The sequence below is a fragment of the Syzygium oleosum genome, unplaced genomic scaffold, assembly GCF_021117445.2.
Source record: "Syzygium oleosum isolate NSW1041296 unplaced genomic scaffold, Sole_v2.1 Sole_v2.40, whole genome shotgun sequence".
Taxonomy (NCBI): domain Eukaryota; kingdom Viridiplantae; phylum Streptophyta; class Magnoliopsida; order Myrtales; family Myrtaceae; genus Syzygium; species Syzygium oleosum.
Genome location: NW_026607524.1, coordinates 1,970,782 through 1,976,781, shown reverse-complemented (window position 1 = coordinate 1,976,781; position 6,000 = coordinate 1,970,782).

Below are 6,000 nucleotides of genomic sequence, written 5' to 3'. Positions count from 1 at the left end.
CAGGATAAGCAGTTAACTTGAACAAGTCAGGGATATACTTCAGCAATGACTGCCCTAGTGAATTAAGAAGGAATATGGCCAGAGAACTAAGAGTCCCAGAGATTGAAAAGACAAGGAAGTACTTGGGCATTCCTTCTGATTGGGGAGCATCTAAAAAGCAAATGTTTGTTTGGATCCTGGCAAGGGTAAATATGAAGCTCGAAGGGTGGAAAGAGAACACAATGTCTAAAGCGGGGAAAGAAATTCTGATCAAAACTGTTGTCCAAGCATTACCACAATATGCCATGTCAATTTTCAAGATTCCACTTTCAGATGTCGAGCTATTGAGAAAAATCACAGCCTTTCCGGTGGAAGAACCAACCAAGAACAAAAGGAGTGCACCGGAGGAAGGCCGAAGTACTCAAACAGAGAAAAGACAGGAGAGGCCTTAGGTTTATGGATTTAATATCTTTTAACAAGGCCATGCTTGGCAAACAAGCTTGGCAATTAGCACAAAATCATACAACTCTGTGTAGTCAGGTTTTAAAGGGCATTTACTACCCAATTAAGAGCTTCTGGAAGGCAGCGAAGGGATCCAGACCATCTTGGGGATGGCAGAGCATACTTATGGGGTGCACATCAATTGAAGACTCGGTCATGTGGTCAATAGGAAATGGGCACAACATTAACATCAGGGAGGATAAGTGGCTCAAAAGGGGAATTATAGGGGGACCGACTAATGCAGGGGACCCAAAAAAGGTTGATGAATTGATAGACCAAGGGGAAAGCACATGGAAGGAACCGCTTTTGCGACGACTATTCGATGAACAGGTAGTACGAGAGATCCTCACAATACATATCAGACCACAAATGAATGAAGACAAACTGATCTGGGTTGGCACGAAGGAAGGCGACTACACTGTTAAGAGCGGCTACAACACCCTTCGCAAAAATGTAAACACAGAAGCATAGCCTGCCTCCTCCTCTCATCAGACTCCTACTAAACTCTAGAACAGGATATAGAAAATGAAAACTCCCCACAAAATCAGAAACTTTGTATGGACCATATGCCAAAACGCACTACCAACGAAAGAAAATTTGTACAGAAGGAAACTGGTACCTGATCCGAATTGCCCATTCTGTCGAGTACATGCTGAAACCACAGAACATCTACTTCTACTATGCAAGTGGACGAGGGAAGTCTGGGATGTTCCTGCTGTCAACATCCAGATCTCTAAATACCAAACTTCCCGAATTGATGAATGGCTCGATAAAATACATACCCTAGCAAACAACTCCCCGAATTTGAGTTAGTCTCTGTTGTTCTCTAGGAAATCTAGAAAGCAAGGAATAGCCTCGTCTTTAGAAGGTTCCTCCCGCACCTACGCTTGCGGGTTGAAAGAGGACGACAATTGCTCAAAAATTTCAATGAGATGGAACAACTTCGACGACCAATTGAAGCTATAAACTACACAGAGGAGGATGTCCGGAGTCACCCGAGAGGCGAAACAAAGGTAAATATGGATGCGCTCACCAACCTGGTTCCTTTGAAGGTTCAATAGCTTGTGTATGCCGCAACTCAGCTGGGATCTTGATCGACGGCTTTGCCAAGGACGTCCTCGTCTCCTCCGCCGAGCAAGCCGAGAGCCTAGCCATGGTGGAAACCCTCAAATTCCTTTCTCCTCGTGCGGGTGAAAACCTAATTATGGAGTCAGACTGCCTAAATCTGGTCAACAGCTTGAAGTCTCCGGAAGGAATGCTGTGGGAACATCGTGCTCTCCTCAGTGAAGCACGTGAGCTGCTGTCTTCGTTTTCTAACATAAAACTGCAATATTGTAATAGGTCCAGGAATAGTGTGGCGGACTGGGTAGTTAATACACACAGAAAAAGAGCACTCACTGAACACTGGTTGACCCGTCCTTCACAGGCCCTTAGAGATCTGCTCTGTTTTGAGACCCCGAAAGTGGGTTCAGTCTTTACTAGATATCAATGAACAGTCTTTACTTCTGACCAAAAAAAAAAAAAGTTAACAAACTTGGTTGAAAATTTAAAATCTATGTACTTGTGGTGACATTACCTTTTTTTCAATTTGACCCTATTTCTTAGAAATGCTTTCCATACTTGCTTGAGATGTTGCTCAGATCGAGACTTAGTACTAAGGGTACCTACTTTGTTCGTCTCCAAAGTTCCTCTTGAATTGATTTAATATGAAATAGCCTTTTGACAGGGGGGTCTCGGTATAAATAAAGAGAGTTTCCATGGCAAGCCCTTTTGATGCACATTTACAATTGGGTTTTGCAAGGCTTGAAAAGCTTTCCCAATTCTTCCTTACCATCTAATCCAACAAATACTTTATGCGTAGTAACTCTTTTCTCGTTTTCTTTATTAGTCGGGACCTTTAAATATTATGCAAGACAACCATTTGTAGTCTCTTTTGCTTGGACTAAATGCATTTAACTAGGACTAATTGCATTTAACCATAGTAACTAATATCAGACTCTCCAAATTCGCCCCCAGCCTTGGAAGCCGAATAGCCACCTTAGAAGATCAAAAAACACCAATGGAAATCAACAAGAACAACCTCGAGAACTTGTAAATCGACAACTAGTCTTGCAAGTAAACAACGGCACGTAAAATCGACATCTTCAAACTTGAACCCATTGAATTAAGCTGCGGCCGAAATCTGTTTTTGCTTGCATGAGTAATGATTGAGCGGGATTAATAGATGAATTTGGACTTGGGCTTGAGAATTGTTCGATTGAATTCATCAAATCAACAACTAGTCTTGCAAGTTGACAACTACCGAATAGAATTGACATCTTCATACTTGAACCCATTGAATTACACTGTGGGCATAATTTTTTTTTGCTTACTTGAGTAATGATTGAGCAAGATTAATTGATGAATTCGGAGTTGGGCTTGAAAAGTGGTCCATCAAATCTATTGCTCCCGCACCATCCTCCTCAGGTTGATTGAGATTTGGGCTCAAATCTACTAGGCCTTCATCTCCAAAATATGTCTCCCATATTGAAAATTGCCGAAATGCCATATTCTTTAGGAAGATCAACTTTGTATACATTGTTGTCAATTTTCTCGAGTACTTTAGATAGGATAACTATAGGCATGAACTTGTTCTTTCGACGAGATGGAAACCTCTTCTTCCATAAGTGCATTAACACAAGATCACCTGCTTGAAAGTGAGCCTTTTTCCTATGTTTGTTAGATTTCTTTTTGTAAGACTCATTTGCCTTTTCAATCTTGGATTGAATATGTAAACTTCTTCATCGCCTTGGCTCTCTCTTTAGTCTCATAATTGACTTGCAAATTGGATAGAATGGGAATCAAGCTGATGGGTATGAGAGAGTTGATTCCATAGACAACTTCAAAAGGTGACTGACCAGTAGTGGAATTGGGTGATCGATTATAAGCAAATTTGGCATGCTCAAGCTTTAAATCTTAGTCCTTTAAAGTCTTACTCACCAAATTTCGAAGAAGAGTAGTGATAGTGTGGTTGGTTACCTCGGTTTGACAAATTTTTTTGTCGATGACAAGTTGTACCAAATAGGAGTTTAGTGCCAAGGTTCCTTCATAGGGTCTTCCAAAAGTAACTATGAAACTTGGAATCACGATCCGACACAATGGTCTTAAGAACCCTAAGCTAACGAATAATATCCTTGAAGAACAACTCAGTCACATGAAAATCATCATCCATCTTTACGACACGAAATGAAATGTACTATTTTCGCAAATCACTCAGCAACCACGATGATGGCATCTTCCTTGCTCTGGGTTCTTGTAAGTGACACAATAAAGTCCGTACTTACTTCCTCCTAGGGTCGTGTAGGAACTGAAAGTGGAGTATAAAGCCCTTGATGGAAATAACTCTTCACTCTTTGACACGTTGAACATCTGGAAATGATTACATGTATGCTCCATTTTTCTCTGGCCAATACAAATGTTCTTAAAGGAATTCAAGAGCTTTGTTGATTCCTAAATTGCCTACCAATCCTCCATGGTATGCTTATCGAACTAATAGCTCCCTCAAGGAAATCTTCGGCACACAGATTTTGCTTCCCCTAAAGAGGAATCCATTTTGGATCGAACATGCACCATGAACTCCATGTTTGCAATTGTTAATGATGGGTGAGAACTCTCAATCTTCATTACAAAGTTCTTTCATCGAATTGAAGCAAATGACCTTAGTGTCAAGAACAACGATTGTTAAGTATCTTCTCGACAGTGCATCTGCTACAACATTTATCTTACCGGGTTTATATTTCAAGACAAAGGAAAAACATAGAAGAAACTCCACCCATTTGGCGTGTCTAGAGTTGAGTTTGTTCTGGCCACTAATAAACTTAAAAGTCTCTTGATCCGAATGTTGAACAAATTATTCAAGCCTCATGTAGCGACTCTAGTGATCAAAAACCCTTCTGATTATTGCATAGTTTTTCACTAAAAGCCTTTGGGCTTAGGTGAGAATAACCCCGATACTGACTTTACTTGCATCGCATTCAACCTCAAACAATTTATTATAGTCTGGAAGGGCAAGAAGAGGAGACTCATAAAGCTTTTGTTTTATGATTTCAAAGGTATTGTAAACAACTTTAGTCCATTCAAAAGTTCCCTTTTTCATGCATTCCGTAATGGGAGCTATGATTATACTGAAATTCTTAACAAACAGTCGATATAAAGAAGCAAGTCCATGGAAGCCCTTTACATCGGAAATTTCTCTTAGAACAGGCCAAGTCGTCATTGTTTCCACCTTGGACTAATTGATGGAGATCCCATCCTTGCACACTACATAACCCAAGAATATGATGCTTGTCGAAAAGAACTGGCACTTCTAACTCTTTGCATAGAACTTCTGCTTTCTTAAGACTTCAAAGACCCGCCTTAAATGAGATACCTGCTCTTCCACGTTCCTACTATAAATAAAAATGTAGTTGAAATAAACAATAACAAATCGACTAATAAAGGGACGAAGGACCTCGTTCATGAGCCTCATAAAAAGGTGGTGGGAGCATTTGACAAACCGAATGGCATAATGAGCCACTCATAAAGACTTCCTTTTAGTTTTGAAGGCTATTTTCCACACATCTCATTCTTTTATTCGGATTTGATGATAACCACTCCTTAAATCGATTTTTGAAAACATTGTTGATCCATGCAACTCATCGAGCATGTTGTCAAGTCTAGGTATGGGGTACTTATACTTAATTGTAATGTTGTTGATAGCTCAATTGTCAGCATCTTGGTAGCCAATTGACAACCATGAAATCAACAACCAGTTTTGCGAGTCGATAACTAGCATGTAGAATCGACATCTTCAAATTTAGACCCATTAAATTACACTATGGCCAAAATTTGTTTTGCTTGCATGAGTAATAATTGAACGAGATCAATTGATGAATTCAGAGTTGGGCTTGAGAATTGCTTCATCAAATCCGATGCTCCAGCATCATATTATCATACTATCAATGATAGCATAAACATCCATTGTCTCTTTCCCATCAGAAAAGAGGCACTTCTCGTTGTCTCATATTTCCCTTTTAGACATATTAATTTTCATGGCGTATGCCTTTCCTCTCATCTCTTTCAAGAAACGATAAGCTGATTTTACTATTAGCTTAGGTCACAATTTTTTCACATGGGGCCACACAAATTTGTCTCTTCTTCTTTTTAGTTTAGTTGGGACATCATGTTGGAAAAAATATTACATATTGGAGAAAGAAGATTACGTAACACTGTTTGTTGTAACCAGAAAAATAATAAATCCGAGAAAGCAGTAACAAAATAAAACAGGAGGTGAGGTACAGATAACCGAATCTCCTTAAGGCGATTATTTCATGCCAACGGTGCTAAGCAGCTTCACAAACTATGTCTCCCAAGATACAACACCTCGAACATGTTTATATGAATAAGGCTCTGTCGAACACTTCTCGAAACCGGCACACTTGGAGGAATATTGTTGAAGAGAAAACTCAAAAGACGCTCTAGGAGTATTTTGAGGAGTTCTTT